This window comes from Schistocerca nitens, chromosome 7, assembly GCF_023898315.1.
Source record: "Schistocerca nitens isolate TAMUIC-IGC-003100 chromosome 7, iqSchNite1.1, whole genome shotgun sequence".
Lineage (NCBI taxonomy): Eukaryota > Metazoa > Arthropoda > Insecta > Orthoptera > Acrididae > Schistocerca > Schistocerca nitens.
This window is the reverse complement of record NC_064620.1, coordinates 645,227,912-645,247,984: the sequence shown is the minus strand read 5'-3', so window position 1 is coordinate 645,247,984 and position 20,073 is coordinate 645,227,912.

Here is a 20,073-nt window from a genome sequence, read left to right as displayed (position 1 = left end):
GGCTGTGTCCTCCTATTGTCTATGTTTTGAGCGTCTCCTGTGTCACCAGTTTTACATTCCGATCCACGTCTGCAGGTTTACTGTATCCAATGGACCTTCCCATTGACGATGAAACACAGAAATAGCATCGGAATTAAATATAAGAGACACAATGCCGACTTAAGTACAGGAAGGATGAGTCTTCCTACTGTCTATGTTTTGAGCATTTCCTGTGTCACCAGTTTTACATTCCGATGCACCGCTGCAGGTTTACTGTATCCCTTGGATCTTCCCATTGACGATGAAACACAGAAATTGCATCGGAATTAAATATAAGAGACACAATGCCGACTTAAGTACAGGAAGACTGAGTCTTCCTACTGTCTATGCTTTGAGCGTCTCCTGTGTCACCAGTTTTACATTCCGATGCACCTCTGCAGGTACACTGTTTCCTTTCGACTTTCCCATTGACGATGAAACACAGAAATTGCATCGGTATAAAATAGAAGAGACACATTGTCGTCTTAAGTACAGGAAGAGTGTTTCTTTCTATTGTCTATGTTGTGAGCGTTTCCTGTGTCACCAGTGTCACCTTCCGATGCACCTCTGCAGGTTTACTGTATCCATTGGACCTTCCATTGACGATGAAACATAGAAATTGCATTGGAATTAAATATAAGAGACACCATGCCGACTTAAGTACAGGAAGAGTGTGTCTTTCTATTGTCTATATTTTGTGCTTTTCCTGTGTCACCAGTTTTACATTCCGATGCACCTCTGCAGGTTTACTGTATCCATTGGACCTTCCCATTGACGATGAAACACAGAAATTGCATCGGAATTAAATATAAGAGATACAACGCCGACTTAAGTACAAGAAAACTGAGTTATCTTACGGTGTATGATTTGAGCGTTTCCTTTGTCACCAGTTTTACATTCCAAAAAACCTCTGCAGGTTCACTGTAACCTTTGGACCTTCCCATTGACGATGAAACACAGAAATTGCATCGGAATTAAATATAAGAGACACAATGCCGCCTTAGGTACAGGAAGACTGAGTCTCCCTACTGTCTATGTTTTGAGCGTTTCCTGTGTCACCAGTTTTACATTCCGATACACCTCTGCAGGTTTACTGTATCCGTTGGATCATCCCATTGACGAAAAAACACAGACGTTGCATCGGAATTAAATATAAGAGACACAACGCCAACTTAAGTACAAGAAAACTAAGTCTTCTTACGTCTATGTTTTGAACGTTTCCTGTGTCACCAGTTTAACATTCCGATGCACCTCTGCAGGTTTACTGTATCCATAGGACCTTCCCATTGACGATGAAACACAGAAATTGCATCGGAATTAAATATAAGAGACACCATGCCGACTTAAGTATAGGGTGACAGAGTCTTCCTAATGTCTATGTTTTGAGCGTGTCCTGGGTCACCAGTTTTACATTCCGATGCACCTCTGAAGGTTTACTGTATCCCTTGGACATTCACAGTGACGATGAAACTCAGAAATTGCATCAAATTAAATATTAGAAATACAATGCCGACTTCAGTACAAGAAAACTGAGTCTTCTTAGGGGCTAAGTTTTGACCGCTTCCTGTGTCACCAATTTGACATTCCTATGCACCTCTGCAGGTTTACTGTATCCCTTGGACCTTCCCATTGACGACGAAACACAGAAATTGCATCGGATTTATATATAAGAGACACAATGCCGACTTAAGTACAGGACGACTGAGTATTCCTACTGCCTATGTTTTGAGCGTTTCCTGCGTCACCAATTTTACATTCCGATGCACCTCTTCAGGTTTACAGTATCCAATGGACCTTCCCATTGACGATGAACCACAGAAATAGCATCGGAATTAAATATAAGAGACACAATGCTGACTTAAGTACAGGAAGGCTGAGTCTTCCTACTGTCTATGTTTTGAGCGTGTCCTGTGTCACCAGTTTTACATTCCGATGCACCTCTGCAGGTTTACTATATCCTTGGACCTTCCCATTGGCGATGAAACACATAACTCGCATCGGAATTAAATATTAGACACACAATGCCGACTGAAGTACAGGAAGACTGAGTCTTCCTACTTTCTATGTTTTGTGCGTTTCCTGTGTAACCAGTTTTACATTCCGATGCTCCTCTGCAGGTTTACTGTATCCCTTGGACCTTCACAGTGACGATGAAACACAGAAATTGCATCGGAATTAAATATAAGACACACAATGATGACTGTAGTACAGGAAGATTGAGTCTTCCTACTCTGTATGATTTGAGCGTTTCCTGTGGCACCAGTTTTACATTCCGATGCACCTCTGCAGGTTTAATGTTTCACTCGGACCTTCACAGTGACGATGAAACACAGAAATTGCATCGGAATTAAATATAAAAGACACAATGCCGACTTAAGTACAAGAAAACTCAGTCTTCTTAGGGTGTATGTTATGAGCGCTTCCTGTGTCACCAGTTTTACATTCCGATGCACCTCTGCAGGGTTACTGTATCCCTTGGACCTTCCCATTGACGATGAAACACAGAAATTGAATCGGAATTAAATATAAGAGATACAATGCCGACTTAAGTACAGAATGACTGTGTCCTCCTATTGTCTATGTTTTGAGCGTCTCCTGTGTCACCAGTTTTACATTCCGATCCACGTCTGCAGGTTTACTGTATCCAATGGACTTTCCCATTGACGATGAAACACAGAAATAGCATCGGAATTAAATATAAGAGACACAATGCCGACTTAAGTACAGGAAGGATGAGTCTTCCTACTGTCTATGTTTTGAGCATTTCCTGTGTCACCAGTTTTACATTCCGATGCACCGCTGCAGGTTTACTGTATCCCTTAAATCTTCCCATTGACGATGAAACACAGAAATTGCATCGGAATTAAATATAAGAGACACAATGCCACTTAAGAACAGGAAGGCTGAGTCTTCTTACCGTCTATGTTTTGAGCGTTTCCAGTGTCACCAGTTTTAAATTCTGATGCATCTCTGCAGGATTACTGTCTCCCTTGAACCTTCCCATTGGCGATGAAACACAGAAATTGCATCGGAATTAAATATAAGAGACACAATGACGTCATAAGTACAGAAAGACTAAGTCTTCCTACTGTCTATGTTTTGAGCGTTTCCTGTGTCACCAGTTTTACATTCCGATCCACATCTGCATGTTTACTGTATCCCTTGGACCTTCACAGTGACGATGAAACACAGAAATTGCATCGGAATTAAATATAAGAGACACAATGCCGACATAAGTACAGGAAGACTGAGTCTTCCTACTGTCTATGCTTTGAGCGTCTCCTGTGTCACCAGTTTTACATTCCGATGCACCTCTGCAGGTACACTGTTTCCTTTCGACTTTCCCATTGACGATGAAACACAGAAATTGCATCGGTATAAAATAGAAGAGACACAATGTCGTCTTAAGTACAGGAAGAGTGTTTCTTTCTATTGTCTATGTTGTGAGCGTTTCCTGTGTCACCAGTTTCACCTTCCGATGCACCTCTGCAGGTTTACTGTATCCATTGGACCTTCCATTGACGATGAAACACAGAAATTGCATTGGAATTAAATATAAGAGACACCATGCCGACTTAAGTAAAGGATGACTGAGTCTTCCTACTGTCTATGTTTTGAGCCTTTCCTCTGTCACCAGTATTACATTCCGATGCACGTCTGCAGGTTTACTGTATCCGTTGGACGTTCCCATTGACGATGTAACGCAGAAATTGCATCGGAATTAAATATAAGAGACACAATGCCGACTTAAGTACAAGAAAACTGAGTCTTCTTACGGTCTATGTTTTGAGCATTTTCTGTGTCACCAGTTTTACATTCCGATGCACCTCTGCAGGTTTACTGTATCCATTGGCCCTTCCCATTGACGATGAAACACAGAAATTGCTTCGGAATTGAATATAAGAGACACCATGCCGACTTAAGTATAGGGAGACAGAGTCTTCCTAATGTCTATGTTTTCAGCGTGTCCTGGGTCACCAGCTTTACATTCCGATGCACCTCTGCAGGTTTACTGTATCCCTTGGACCTTCCCATTGGCGATGAAACACAGAAATGGCATTGGAATTAAATATAAGAGACACAATGCCGACTGAAGTTCAGGAAGACTGAGTCTTCCTACTGTCTATGTTTTGAGCGTTTCCTGTGTCACCAGTTTTACATTCCGATGCACCTCTGAAGGTTTACTGTATCCCTTGGACATTCACAGTGACGATGAAACACAGAAATAGCATCGGAATTAAATATAAGAGATACAATGGCGACTTAAGTACAGGAATACTGAGTCTTCCTACTGTCAATGATTTGAGCGTTTCCTGTGTCATCAGTTTTACATTCCGATGCACCTCTGCAGGTTTACTGTATCCCTTGGTCCTTCACAGTGACGATGAAACACAGAAAATGCATCGGAATTAAATATAAAAGACACAATGCCGACTTAAGTACAAGAAAACTGAGTCTTCTTAGGGTCTATGTGATGAGCGCTTCCTGTGTCACCTGTTTTACATTCCGACGCACCTCAGAAGGCATACTGTATCCCTTGGACCTTCCCATTGACGATGAAACACAGAAATTGCATTGGAATTAAATATAAGAGACACAATGCCTACTTAAGCACAGAAAGACTGAGTCTTCCTACTGTCTCTGTTTTGAGCGTTTCCTGTGTCACCAGTTTTAAATTCCAATGCACCTCTGCAGGTTTATTGTATCTCTTGGACCTTCTTAGTGACGATGAAACTCACAAATTGCATCAAATTAAATATTAGAAATACAATGCCGACTTCAGTACAAGAAAACTGAGTCTTCTTAGGGGCTAAGTTTTGACCGCTTCCTGTGTCACCAATTTGACATTCCTATGCACCTCTGCAGGTTTACTGTATCCCTTGGACCTTCCCATTGACGACGAAACACAGAAATTGCATCGGATTTATATATAAGAGACACAATGCCGACTTAAGTACAGGACGACTGAGTATTCCTACTGTCTATGTTTTGAGCATCTCCTGTGTCACCAGTTTTACATTCCAATGCACCTCTGCTGGTTTACTGTATCCCTTGGATCTTCCCATTGACGATGAAACACAGAAATTGCATCGGAATTAAATAGAAGAGACACAATGCCGACTTAAGTACAGGAAGATTGAGTCCTTCTACTGCCTATGTTTTGAGCGTTTCCTGCGTCACCAATTTTACATTCCGATGCACCTCTGCAGGTTTACAGTATCCAATGGACCTTCCCATTGACGATGAAACACAGAAATAGCATCGGAATTAAATATAAGAGACACAATGCTGACTTAAGAACAGGAAGGCTGAGTCTTCCTACTGTCTATGTTTTGAGCGTTTCCTGTGTCACCAGTTCACATTCCGATGAACCTCTGCAGGTTTACTGTATCCCTTGGACTTTCACAGTGACGATGAAACACAGATATTGCATCGGAATTAAATATAAGAGACACAACGCCGACATAAGTACAAGGAAACTGAGTCTTCTCACGGTCTATGTTTTTAGCGTTTCCTGTGTCACCAGTTTTACATTCCGATGCACCTCTGCAGGTTTACTGTATCCATTGGACCTTCCCATTGACGATGAAACACAGAAATTGCATCGAAATTAAATATAAGAGACACAATGCCGACTTAAGTACAGGAAGACTGAGTCTTCCTACTGTCTATGTTTTGAGCGTGTCCTGTGTCACCAGTTTTACATTCCGATGAACCTCTGCAGGTTTACTATATCCTTGGACCTTCCCATTGGCGATGAAACACATAACTCGCATCGGAAATAAATATAAGAGACACAATGCCGACTGAAGTACAGGAAGACTGAGTCTTCCTACTTTCTATGTTTTGTGCGTTTCCTGTGTCACCAGTTTTACATTCCGATGCACCTCTGCAGGTTTACTGTATCCCTTGGACCTTCACAGTGACGATGAAACACAGAAATTGCATCGGAATTAAATAGAAGAGACACAATGATGACTGAAGTACAGGAAGACTGAGTCTTCCTACTCTCTATGTTTTGAGCGTTTCCTGTGTCACCAGTTTTACATTCCGATGCACCTCTGCAGGTTTAATGTATCCCTTGGACCTTCACAGTGACGATGAAACACAGAAATTGCATCGGAATTAAATATAAAAGACACAATGCCGAGTTAAGTACAAGAAAACTCAGTCTTCTTAGGGTGTATGTTATGAGCGCTTCCTGTGTCACCAGTTTTACATTCCGATGCACCTCTGCAGGGTTACTGTATCCCTTGGACCTTCCCATTGACGATGAAACACAGAAATTGCATCGGAATTAATTATAAGAGACACAATGCCGACCTAAGTACAGAATGACTGTGTCTTCCTATTGTCTATGTTTTGAGCGTTTCCTGTGTCACCAGTTTTACATTCCGATCCACGTCTGCAGGTTTACTGTATCCAATGGACCTTCCCATTGACGATGAAACACAGAAATAGCATCGGAATTAAATATAAGAGACACAATGCCGACTTAAGTTCAGGAAGGATGAGTCTTCCTACTGTCTATGTTTGAGCATTTCCTGTGTCACCAGTTTTACATTCCGATGCACCGCTGCAGGTTTGCTGTATCCCTTGGATCTTCCCATTGACGATGAAACACAGAAATTGCATCGGAATTAAATATAAGAGACACAATGCCGACTTAAGTACAGGAAGATAGAGTTTTCCTACGGGCTATGATTTGAGCGTTTCCTGCGTCACCAATATTACATTCCGATGCACCTCTGCAGGTTTACTGTATCCATTGGACCTTCCCATTGAAGATGAAACACAGAAATAGCATCGGAATTAAATATAAGAGACACAATGCTGACTTAAGAACAGGAAGGCTGAGTCTTCCTACTGTCTATGTTTTGAGCGTTTCCTGTGTCACCAGTTTCACATTCCGATGAAGCTCTGCAGGTTTACTGTATGCCTTGGACTTTCACAGTGACGATGAAACACAGATATTGCATCGGAATTAAATATAAGAGACACAATGCCGACTTAAGTACAAGAAAACTGAGTCTTCTTAAGGTCTATGTTTTGAGCGTTCCCCGTGTCACCAGTTTTACATTCCGATGCACCTCTGGAGGTTTACTGTGTTCCTAGGACCTTCCCATTGACGATGAAGCTCAGAAATTGCATCGGAATTAAATATAAGAGACACAACGCCGACTTAAGTACAAGAAAACTGAGTCTTCTTACGGTCTATGTTTTGAGCATTTTCTGTGTCACCAGTTTTACATTCCGATGCACCTCTGCAGGTTCACTGTATCCATTGGCCCTTCCCATTGACGATGAAACACAGAAATTGCTTCGGAATTGAATATAAGAGACACCATGCTTACTTAAGTATAGGGAGACAGAGTCTTCCTAATGTCTATGTTTTGAGCGTGTCCTGGGTCACCAGTTTTACATTCCGATGCACCTCTGCAGGTTTACTGTATCCCTTGGACCTTCCCATTGGCGATGAAACACAGAAATGGCATTGGAATTAAATATAAGAGACACAATGCCGACTGAAGTTCAGGAAGACTGAGTCTTCCTACTGTCTATGTTTTGAGCGTTTCCTGTGTCACCAGTTTTACATTCCGATGCACCTCTGAAGATTTACTGTATCCCTTGGACATTCACAGTGACGATGAAACACAGAAATAGCATCGGAATTAAATATAAGAGATACAATGGCGACTTAAGTACAGGAATACTGAGACTTCCTACTGTCAATGATTTGAGCGTTTCCTGTGTCATCAGTTTTACATTCCGATGCACCTCTGCAGGTTTACTGTATCCCTTGGTCCTTCACAGTGACGATGAAACACAGAAAATGCATCGGAATTAAATATAAAAGACACAATGCCGACTTAAGTACAAGAAAACTGAGTCTTCTTAGGGTCTATGTGATGAGCGCTTCCTGTGTCACCTGTTTTACATTCCGACGCACCTCAGAAGGCATACTGTATCCCTTGGACCTTCCCATTGACGATGAAACACAGAAATTGCATTGGAATTAAATATAAGAGACACAATGCCTACTTAAGTACAGAAAGACTGAGTCTTCCTACTGTCTATGTTTTGAGCGTTTCCTGTGTCACCAGTTTTAAATTCCAATGCACCTCTGCAGGTTTATTGTATCTCTTGGACCTTCTTAGTGACGATGAAACTCAGAAATTGCATCAAATTAAATATTAGAAATACAATGCCGACTTCAGTACAAGAAAACTGAGTCTTCTTAGGGGCTAAGTTTTGACCGCTTCCTGTGTCACCAATTTGACATTCCTATGCACCTCTGCAGGTTTACTGTATCCCTTGGACCTTCCCATTGACGCCGAAACACAGAAATTGCATCGGATTTATATATAAGAGACACAATGCCGACTTAAGTACAGGACGACTGAGTATTCCTACTGTCTATGTTTTGAGCATCTCCTGTGTCACCAGTTTTACATTCCGATGCACCTCTGCTGGTTTACTGTATCCCTTGGATCTTCCCATTGACGATGAAACACAGAAATTGCATCGGAATTAAATAGAAGAGACACAATGCCGACTTAAGTACAGGAAGATTGAGTCCTTCTACTGCCTATGTTTTGAGCGTTTCCTGCGTCACCAATTTTACATTCTGATGCACCTCTGCAGGTTTACAGTATCCAATGGACCTTCCCATTGACGTTGAAACACAGAAATAGCATCGGAATTAAATATAAGAGACACAATGCTGACTTAAGAACAGGAAGGCTGAGTCTTCCTACTGTCTATGTTTTGAGCGTTTCCTGTGTCACCAGTTCACATTCCGATGAACCTCTGCAGGTTTACTGTATCCCTTGGACTTTCACAGTGACGATGAAACACAGATATTGCATCGGAATTAAATATAAGAGACACAATGCCGACTTAAGTACAAGAAAACTGAGTCTTCTTAAGGTCTATGTTTTGAGCGTTCCCCGTGTCACCAGTTTTACATTCCGATGCACCTCTGGAGGTTTACTGTGTTCTTAGGACCTTCCCATTGACGATGAAGCTCAGAAATTGCATCGGAATTAAATATAAGAGACACAACGCCGACATAAGTACAAGGAAACTGAGTCTTCTCACGGTCTATGTTTTTAGCGTTTCCTGTGTCACCAGTTTTACATTGCGATGCACCTCTGCAGGTTTACTGTATCCATTGGACCTTCCCATTGACGATGAAACACAGAAATTGCATCGAAATTAAATATAAGAGACACAATGCCGACTGAAGTACAGGAAGACTGAGTCTTCCTACTTTCTATGTTTTGTGCGTTTCCTGTGTCACCAGTTTTACATTCCGATGCACCTCTGCAGGTTTACTGTATCCCTTGGACCTTCACAGTGACGATGAAACACAGAAATTGCATCGGAATTAAATAGAAGAGACACAATGATGACTGAAGTACAGGAAGACTGAGTCTTCCTACTCTCTATGTATTGAGCGTTTCCTGTGTCACCAGTTTTACATTCCGATGCACCTCTGCAGGTTTAATGTATCCCTCGGACCTCCACAGTGACGATGAAACACAGAAATTGCATCGGAATTAAATATAAAAGACACAATGCCGACTTAAGTACAAGAAAACTCAGTCTTCTTACGGTGTATGTTATGAGCGCTTCCTGTGTCACCAGTTTTACATTCCGATGCACCTCTGCAGGGTTACTGTATCCCTTGGACCTTTCCATTGACGATGAAACACAGAAATTGCATCGGAATTAAATATAAGAGACACAATGCCGACCTAAGTACAGAATGACTGTGTCTTCCTATTGTCTATGTTTTGAGCGTTTCCTGTGTCACCAGTCTTACATTCCGATCCACGTCTGCAGGTTTACTGTATCCAATGGACCTTCCCATTGACGATGAAACACAGAAATAGCATCGGAATTAAATATAAGAGACACAATGCCGACTTAAGTTCAGGAAGGATGAGTCTTCCTACTGTCTATGTTTTGAGCATTTCCTGTGTCACCAGTTTTACATTCCGATGCACCGCTGCAGGTTTCCTGTATCCCTTGGATCTTCCCATTGACGATGAAACACAGAAATTGCATCGGAATTAAATATAAGAGACACAATGCCGACTTAAGTACAGGAAGATAGAGTCTTCCTACGGTCTATGATTTGAGCGTTTCCTGCGTCACCAATATTACATTCCGATGCACCACTGCAGGTTTACTGTATCCATTGGACCTTCCCATTGAAGATGAAACACAGAAATAGCATCGGAATTAAATATAAGAGACACAATGCCGACTTAAGAACAGGAAGGCTGAGTCTTCCTACTGTCTATGTTTTGAGCGTTTCCTGTGTCACCAGTTTCACATTCCGATGAAGCTCTGCAGGTTTACTGTATGCCTTGGACTTTCACAGTGACGATAAAACACAGATATTGCATCGGAATTAAATATAAGAGACACAATGCCGACTTAAGTACAAGAAAACTGAGTCTTCTTTAGGTCTATGTTTTGAGCGTTCCCCGTGTCACCAGTTTTACATTCCGATGCACCTCTGGAGGTTTACTGTGTTCCTAGGACCTTCCCATTGACGATGAAGCTCAGAAATTGCATCGGAATTAAATATAAGAGACACAACGCCGACTTAAGTACAAAAAACTGAGTCTTCTTACGGTCTATGTTTTGAGCATTTTCTGTGTCACCAGTTTTACATTCCGATGCACCTCTGCAGGTTTACTGTATCCATTGGCCCTTCCCATTGACGATGAAACACAGAAATTGCTTCGGAATTGAATATAAGAGACACCATGCCGACTTAAGTATAGGGAGACAGAGTCTTCCTAATGTCTATGTTTTGAGCGTGTCCTGGGTCACCTGTTTTACATTCCGATGCACCTCTGCAGGTTTACTGTATCCCTTGGACCTTCCCATTGGCGATGAAACACAGAAATGGCATTGGAATTAAATATAAGAGACACAATGCCGACTGAAGTTCAGGAAGACTGAGTCTTCCTACTGTCTATGTTTTGAGCGTTTCCTGTGTCACCAGTTTTACATTCCGATGCACCTCTGAAGATTTACTGTATCCCTTGGACATTCACAGTGACGATGAAACACAGAAATAGCATCGGAATTAAATATAAGAGATACAATGGCGACTTAAGTACAGGAATACTGAGTCTTCCTACTGTCAATGATTTGAGCGTTTCCTGTGTCATCAGTTTTACATTCCGATGCACCTCTGCAGGTTTACTGTATCCCTTGGTCCTTCACAGTGACGATGAAACACAGAAAATGCATCGGAATTAAATATAAAAGACACAATGCCGACTTAAGTACAAGAAAACTGAGTCTTCTTAGGGTCTATGTGATGAGCGCTTCCTGTGTCACCTGTTTTACATTCCGACGCACCTCAGAAGGCATACTGTATCCCTTGGACCTTCCCATTGACGATGAAACACAGAAATTGCATTGGAATTAAATATAAGAGACACAATGCCTACTTAAGTACAGAAAGACTGAGTCTTCCTACTGTCTATGTTTTGAGCGTTTCCTGTGTCACCAGTTTTAAATTCCAATGCACCTCTGCAGGTTTATTGTATCTCTTGGACCTTCTTAGTGACGATGAAACTCAGAAATTGCATCAAATTAAATATTAGAAATACAATGCCGACTTCAGTACAAGAAAACTGAGTCTTCTTAGGGGCTAAGTTTTGACCGCTTCCTGTGTCACCAATTTGACATTCCTATGCACCTCTGCAGGTTTACTGTATCCCTTGGACCTTCCCATTGACGACGAAACACAGAAATTGCATCGGATTTATATATAAGAGACACAATGCCGACTTAAGTACAGGACGACTGAGTATTCCTACTGTCTATGTTTTGAGCATCTCCTGTGTCACCAGTTTTACATTCCGATGCACCTCTGCTGGTTTACTGTATCCCTTGGATCTTCCCATTGACGATGAAACACAGAAATTGCATCGGAATTAAATAGAAGAGACACAATGCCGACTTAAGTACAGGAAGATTGAGTCCTTCTACTGCCTATGTTTTGAGCGTTTCCTGCGTCACCAATTTTACATTCTGATGCACCTCTGCAGGTTTACAGTATCCAATGGACCTTCCCATTGACGATGAAACACAGAAATAGCATCGGAATTAAATATAAGAGACACAATGCTGACTTAAGAACAGGAAGGCTGAGTCTTCCTACTGTCTATGTTTTGAGCGTTTCCTGTGTCACCAGTTCACATTCCGATGAACCTCTGCAGGTTTACTGTATCCCTTGGACTTTCACAGTGACGATGAAACACAGATATTGCATCGGAATTAAATATAAGAGACACAATGCCGACTTAAGTACAAGAAAACTGAGTCTTCTTAAGGTCTATGTTTTGAGCGTTCCCCGTGTCACCAGTTTTACATTCCGATGCACCTCTGGAGGTTTACTGTGTTCCTAGGACCTTCCCATTGACGATGAAGCTCAGAAATTGCATCGGAATTAAATATAAGAGACACAACGCCGACATAAGTACAAGGAAACTGAGTCTTCTCACGGTCTATGTTTTTAGCGTTTCCTGTGTCACCAGTTTTACATTCCGATGCACCTCTGCAGGTTTACTGTATCCATTGGACCTTCCCATTGACGATGAAACACAGAAATTGCATCGAAATTAAATATAAGAGACACAATGCCGACTTAAGTACAGGAAGACTGAGTCTTCCTACTGTCTATGTTTTGAGCGTGTCCTGTGTCACCAGTTTTACATTCCGATGAACCTCTGCAGGTTTACTATATCCTTGGACCTTCCCATTGGCGATGAAACACATAACTCGCATCGGAATTAAATATAAGAGACACAATGCCGACTGAAGTACAGGAAGACTGAGTCTTCCTACTTTCTATGTTTTGTGCGTTTCCTGTGTCACCAGTTTTACATTCCGATGCACCTCTGCAGGTTTACTGTATCCCTTGGACCTTCACAGTGACGATGAAACACAGAAATTGCATCGGAATTAAATAGAAGAGACACAATGATGACTGAAGTACAGGAAGACTGAGTCTTCCTACTCTCTATGTATTGAGCGTTTCCTGTGTCACCAGTTTTACATTCCGATGCACCTCTGCAGGTTTAATGTATCCCTCGGACCTTCACAGTGACGATGAAACACAGAAATTGCATCGGAATTAAATATAAAAGACACAATGCCGACTTAAGTACAAGAAAACTCAGTCTTCTTACGGTGTATGTTATGAGCGCTTCCTGTGTCACCAGTTTTACATTCCGATGCACCTCTGCAGGGTTACTGTATCCCTTGGACCTTCCCATTGACGATGAAACACAGAAATTGCATCGGAATTAAATATAAGAGACACAATGCCGACCTAAGTACAGAATGACTGTGTCTTCCTATTGTCTATGTTTTGAGCGTTTCCTGTGTCACCAGTTTTACATTCCGATCCACGTCTGCAGGTTTACTGTATCCAATGGACCTTCCCATTGACGATGAAACACAGAAATAGCATCGGAATTAAATATAAGAGACACAATGCCGACTTAAGTTCAGGAAGGCTGAGTCTTCCTACTGTCTATGTTTTGAGCGTTTCCTGTGTCACCAGTTTCACATTCCGATGAAGCTCTGCAGGTTTACTGTATGCCTTGGACTTTCACAGTGACGATGAAACACAGATATTGCATCGGAATTAAATACAAGAGACACAATGCCGACTTAAGTACAAGAAAACTGAGTCTTCTTAAGGTCTATGTTTTGAGCGTTCCCCGTGTCACCAGTTTTACATTCCGATGCACCTCTGGAGGTTTACTGTGTTCCTAGGACCTTCCCATTGACGATGAAGCTCAGAAATTGCATCGGAATTAAATATAAGAGACACAACGCCGACATAAGTACAAGGAAACTGAGTCTTCTCACGGTCTATGTTTTTAGCGTTTCCTGTGTCACCAGTTTTACATTCCGATGCACCTCTGCCGGTTTACTGTATACATTGGACCTTCCCATTGACGATGAAACACAGAAATGGCATCGAAATTAAATATAAGAGACATAATGCCGACTTAAGTACAGGAAGACTGAGTCTTCCTACTGTCTATGTTTTGAGCGTGTCCTGTGTCACCAGTTTTACATTCCGATGCACCTCTGCAGGTTTACTATATCCTTGGACCTTCCCATTGGCGATGAAACACATAACTCGCATCGGAATTAAATATAAGACACACAATGCCGACTGAAGTACAGGAAGACTGAGTCTTCCTACTTTCTATGTTTTGTGCGTTTCCTGTGTAACCAGTTTTACATTCCGATGCTCCTCTGCAAGTTTACTGTATCCCTTGGACCTTCACAGTGACGATGAAACACAGAAATTGCATCGGAATTAAATATAAGACACACAATGATGACTGAAGTACAGGAAGATTGAGTCTTCCTACTCTCTATGATTTGAGCGTTTCCTGTGGCACCAGTTTTACATTCCGATGCACCTCTGCAGGTTTAATGTTTCACTCGGACCTTCACAGTGACGATGAAACACAGAAATTGCATCGGAATTAAATATAAAAGACACAATGCCGACTTAAGTACAAGAAAACTCAGTCTTCTTAGGGTGTATGTTATGAGCGCTTCCTGTGTCACCAGTTTTACATTCCGATGCACATCTGCAGGGTTACTGTATCCCTTGGACCTTCCCATTGACGATGAAACACAGAAATTGAATCGGAATTAAATATAAGAGATACAATGCCGACTTAAGTACAGAATGACTGTGTCCTCCCATTGTCTATGTTTTGAGCGTCTCCTGTGTCACCAGTTTTACATTCCGATCCACGTCTGCAGGTTTACTGTATCCAATGGACTTTCCCATTGACGATGAAACACAGAAATAGCATCGGAATTAAATATAAGAGACACAATGCCGACTTAAGTACAGGAAGGATGAGTCTTCCTACTGTCTATGTTTTGAGCATTTCCTGTGTCACCAGTTTTACATTCCGATGCACCGCTGCAGGTTTACTGTATCCCTTAAATCTTCCCATTGACGATGAAACACAGAAATTGCATCGGAATTAAATATAAGAGACACAATGCCGACTTAAGAACAGGAAGGCTGAGTCTTCTTACCGTCTATGTTTTGAGCGTTTCCAGTGTCACCAGTTTTAAATTCTGATGCATCTCTGCAGGTTTACTGTCTCCCTTGAACCTTCCCATTGGCGATGAAACACAGAAATTGCATCGGAATTAAATATAAGAGACACAATGACGTCATAAGTACAGAAAGACTAAGTCTTCCTACTGACTATGTTTTGAGCGTTTCCTGTGTCACCAGTTTTACATTCCGATCCACATCTGCATGTTTACTGTATCCCTTGGACCTTCACAGTGACGATGAAACACAGAAATTGCATCGGAATTAAATATAAGAGAGACAATGCCGACTTAAGTACAGGAAGACTGAGTCTTCCTACTGTCTATGCTTTGAGCGTCTCCTGTGTCACCAGTTTTACATTCCGATGCACCTCTGCAGGTACACTGTTTCCTTTCGACTTTCCCATTGACGATGAAACACAGAAATTGCATCGGTATAAAATAGAAGAGACACAATGTCGTCTTAAGTACAGGAAGAGTGTTTCTTTCTATTGTCTATGTTGTGAGCGTTTCCTGTGTCACCAGTTTCACCTTCCGATGCACCTCTGCAGGTTTACTGTATCCATTGGCCCTTCCCATTGACGATGAAACAAAGAAATTGCTTCGGAATTGAATATAAGAGACACCATGCCGACTTAAGTATAGGGAGACAGAGTCTTCCTAATGTCTATGTTTTGAGCGTGTCCTGGGTCACCAGTTTTACATTCCGATGCACCTCTGCAGGTTTACTGTTTCCCTTCGACCTTCCCATTGGCGATGAAACACAGAAATTGCATCGGAATTAAATATAAGAGACACAATGCCGACTGAAGTACAGGAAGACTGAGTCTTCCTAGTGTCTATGTTTTGAGCGTTTCCTTGTACACCAGTTTTACATTCCAATGCACTTCTGCAGGTTCACTGTATCCCTTGGACCTTCCCATTGACGATGAAACACAGAAATTCCATCGGAATTAAATATAAGAGACACAATGCCGACTTAGGTACAGGAAGACTGAATCTTCCTTCTGTCTACGTTTTGAGCATTTCCTGTGTCATCAGTTTTACATTTTGATGCACCTCTGCAGGTTTACTGTATCCCTTGGATGTTCACACTGGCGATGAAACACAGAAATTGCATCGGAATAAAAAATAAGAGACACAATGACGACTTAGTAGAAGAAAACTGAGTCTTCTTACGGTCTATGATTTGAGCGCTTCCTGTGTCGCCAGTTTTACATTCCGATGCACCTCTGCAGCTTTACTGTATCCCTTGGACCTTCCCATTGACGACGAAAAACAGAAATTGCATCGCAATTAAATATAAGAGACACAATGCCGAATTAGGTACGGGGAGACTGAGTCTTCCTACTCTCAATGCTTTTAGCGTTTCCTGTGTCACCAGTTTTACATTTCGATGCACCTCTGCAGGTTTACTGTGTCCCTTCGACCTTCCCATTGACGATGAAACACAGAAATTGCATCGGAATTAAATATAAGAGACACAATGCTGCCGACATATTACAGGAAGACTGAGTCTTCCTACTGGCTATGTTTTGAGCGTTTCCTGTGTCATCAGTTTTACATTCCGATGCGCCTCTGCAGGTTTACTGTATCCATTCTACCTTCCCATTGACGATGAAGCACAGAAATTGCATCGGAATTAATTATAAGGGACAAAATGCCGACTTAAGTACAGGAAGACTGAGACTTCCTACTGTCTATGCTTTGAGCGTTTCCTGTGTCACCAGTTTTACATTCCGATGCACCTCTGCAGGTTTTCTGTATACATTGGACCTTCCATTGACGATGAAACACAGAAATGCAACGGAATTAAATATAAGAGACACAATGCCGACTTAGGTACAGGAAGACTGAGTCTTCCTACTGTCTATGTTTTGAGCGTTTCCTGTGTCAACAGTTTTACATTCCGATGCACCTCTGCAGGTTTACTGTAACCGTTGGATCATCCCATTGACGATGAAACACAGAAATAGCATCGGAATTAAATATAAGAGACACAACGCCGACTTAAGTACAAGAAAACTGAGTCTTCTTACGGTCTATGTTTTGAGCGTTTCCAGTGTCACCAGTTTTACATTTTGATGCTGCCCTGCAGGTTTACTGTGTCCCTTGGACCTTCCTATTGGCGATGAAACACAGAAATTGCATCGGAATTAAATATAAGAGGCACAATGACGTCTTAAGTACAGGAAGAGTGTGTCTTTCCATTGTCTATGTTTTGAGCGTTTCCTGTGTCACCAGTTTTACATTCCGATGCACCTCTGCTGGTTTACTGTATACATTGGACCTTCCATTGACGATGAAACACAGAAATGCAACGGAATTAAATATAAGAGACACAATGCCGACTTAAGTGCAAGAAAACTGAGTCTTCTTACGGTCCATGATTTGAGCGTTTCCTGTGTCACCAGTTTTACATTCCAATGCACGTCTGCAGGTTTACTGTATCCCTTGGGCCTTCACATTGACGAAAAAACACAGACGTTGCATCGGAATTAAATATAAGAGACACAACGCCAACTTAAGTACCAGAAAACTGAGTCTTCTTAAGGTCTATGTTTTGAGCATTTCCCGTGTCACCAGTTTTACATTAAGATGCACATCTGCAGGTTTACTGTGTCCCTTGGACCTTCCCATTGACGATGAAGCTCAGAAATTTCATCGGAAATAAATATAAGAGACACATCACCGACTTAAGTACAAGAAAACTAAGTCTTCTTATGTCTATGTTTTGAACGTTTCCTGTGTCACCAGTTTAACATTCCGATGCACCTCTGCAGGTTTACTGTATCCATAGGACCTTCCCATTGACGATGAAACACAGAAATTCCATCGGAATTAAATATAAGAGACACAATGCCGACTTAGGTACAGGAAGACTGAATCTTCCTTCTGTCTACGTTTTGAGCATTTCCTGTGTCATCAGTTTTACATTTTGATGCACCTCTGCAGGTTTACTGTATCCCTTGGATCTTCACACTGGCGATGAAACACAGAAATTGCATCGGAATTAAATATAAGAGACACAATGACGACTTAGTAAAAGAAAACTGAGTCTTCTTACGGTCTATGATTGAGCGCTTCCTGTGTCGCCAGTTTTACATTCCGATGCACCTCTGCAGCTTTACTGTATCCCTTGGACCTTCCCATTGACGACGAAACACAGAAATTGCATCGGAATTAAATATAAGAGACACAATGCCGAATTAGGTACGGGGAGACTGAGTCTTCCTACTCTCAATGCTTTGAGCGTTTCCTGTGTCACCAGTTTTACATTTCGATGCACCTCTGCAGGTTTACTGTGTCCCTTCGACCTTCCCATTGACGATGAAACACAGAAATTGCATCGGAATTAAATATAAGAGACACAATGCTGCCGACATATTACAGGAAGACTGAGTCTTCCTACTGTCTATGTTTTGAGCGTTTCCTGTGTCATCAGTTTTACATTCCGATGTGCCTCTGCAGGTTTACTGTATCCATTCTACCTTCCCATTGACGATGAAGCACAGAAATTGCATCGGAATTAAATATAAGGGACAAAATGCCGACTTAAGTACAGGAAGACTGAGACTTCCTACTGTCTATGCTTTGAGCGTTTCCTGTGTCACCAGTTTTACATTCCGATGCACCTCTGCAGGTTTTCTGTATTCATTGGACCTTCCCATTGACGATGAAACACAGACATTGCATCGGAATTAAATATAAGAGACACAATGTCGACTTAAGTACAGGAAGAGTGTGTCTTTCTATTGTCTATATTTTGTGCGTTACCTGTGTCACCAGTTTTACATTCCGATGCACCTCTGCAGGTTTACTGTATCCATTGGACCTTCCCATTGACGATGAAACACAGAAATTACATCGGAATTAAATATAAGAGATACAACGCCGACTTAAGTACAAGAAAACTGAGTTATCTTACGGTGTATGATTTGAGCGTTTCCTTTGTCACCAGTTTTACATTCCAAGACACCTCTGCAGGTTCACTGTATCCTTTGGACCTTCCCATTGACGATGAAACACAGAAATTGCATCGGAATTAAATATAAGAGACACAATGCCGACTTAGGTACAGGAAGACTGAGTCTTCCTACTGTCTATGTTTTGAGCGTTTCCTGTGTCAACAGTTTTACATTCCGATGCACCTCTGCAGGTTTACTGTAACCGTTGGATCATCCCATTGACGTTGAAACAAAGAAATAGCATCGGAATTAAATATAAGAGACACAACGCCGACTTAAGTACAAGAAAATTGAGTCTTCTTACGGTCTATGTTTTGAGCGTTTCCAGTGTCACCAGTTTTACATTTTGATGCAGCCCTGCAGGTTTACTGTGTCCCTTGGACCTTCCTATTGGCGATGAAACACAGAAATTGCATCGGAATTAAATATAAGAGGCACAATGACGTCTTAAGTACAGGAAGAGTGTGTCTTTCCATTGTCTATGTTTTGAGCGTTTCCTGTGTCACCAGTTTTACATTCCGATGCACCTCTGCTGGTTTACTGTATACATTGGACCTTCCATTGACGATGAAACACAGAAATGCAACGGAATTAAATATAAGAGACACAATGCCGACTTAAGTGCAAGAAAACTGAGTCTTCTTACGGTCCATGATTTGAGCGTTTCCTGTGTCACCAGTTTTACATTCCAATGCACGTCTGCAGGTTTACTGTATCCCTTGGGCCTTCCCATTGACGAAAAAACACAGACGTTGCATCGGAATTAAATATAAGGGACACAACGCCAACTTAAGTACCAGAAAACTGAGTCTTCTTAAGGCCTATGTTTTGAGCATTTCCCGTGTCACCAGTTTTACATTAAGATGCACATCTGCAGGTTTACTGTGTCCCTTGGACCTTCCCATTGACGATGAAGCTCAGAAATTTCATCGGAAATAAATATAAG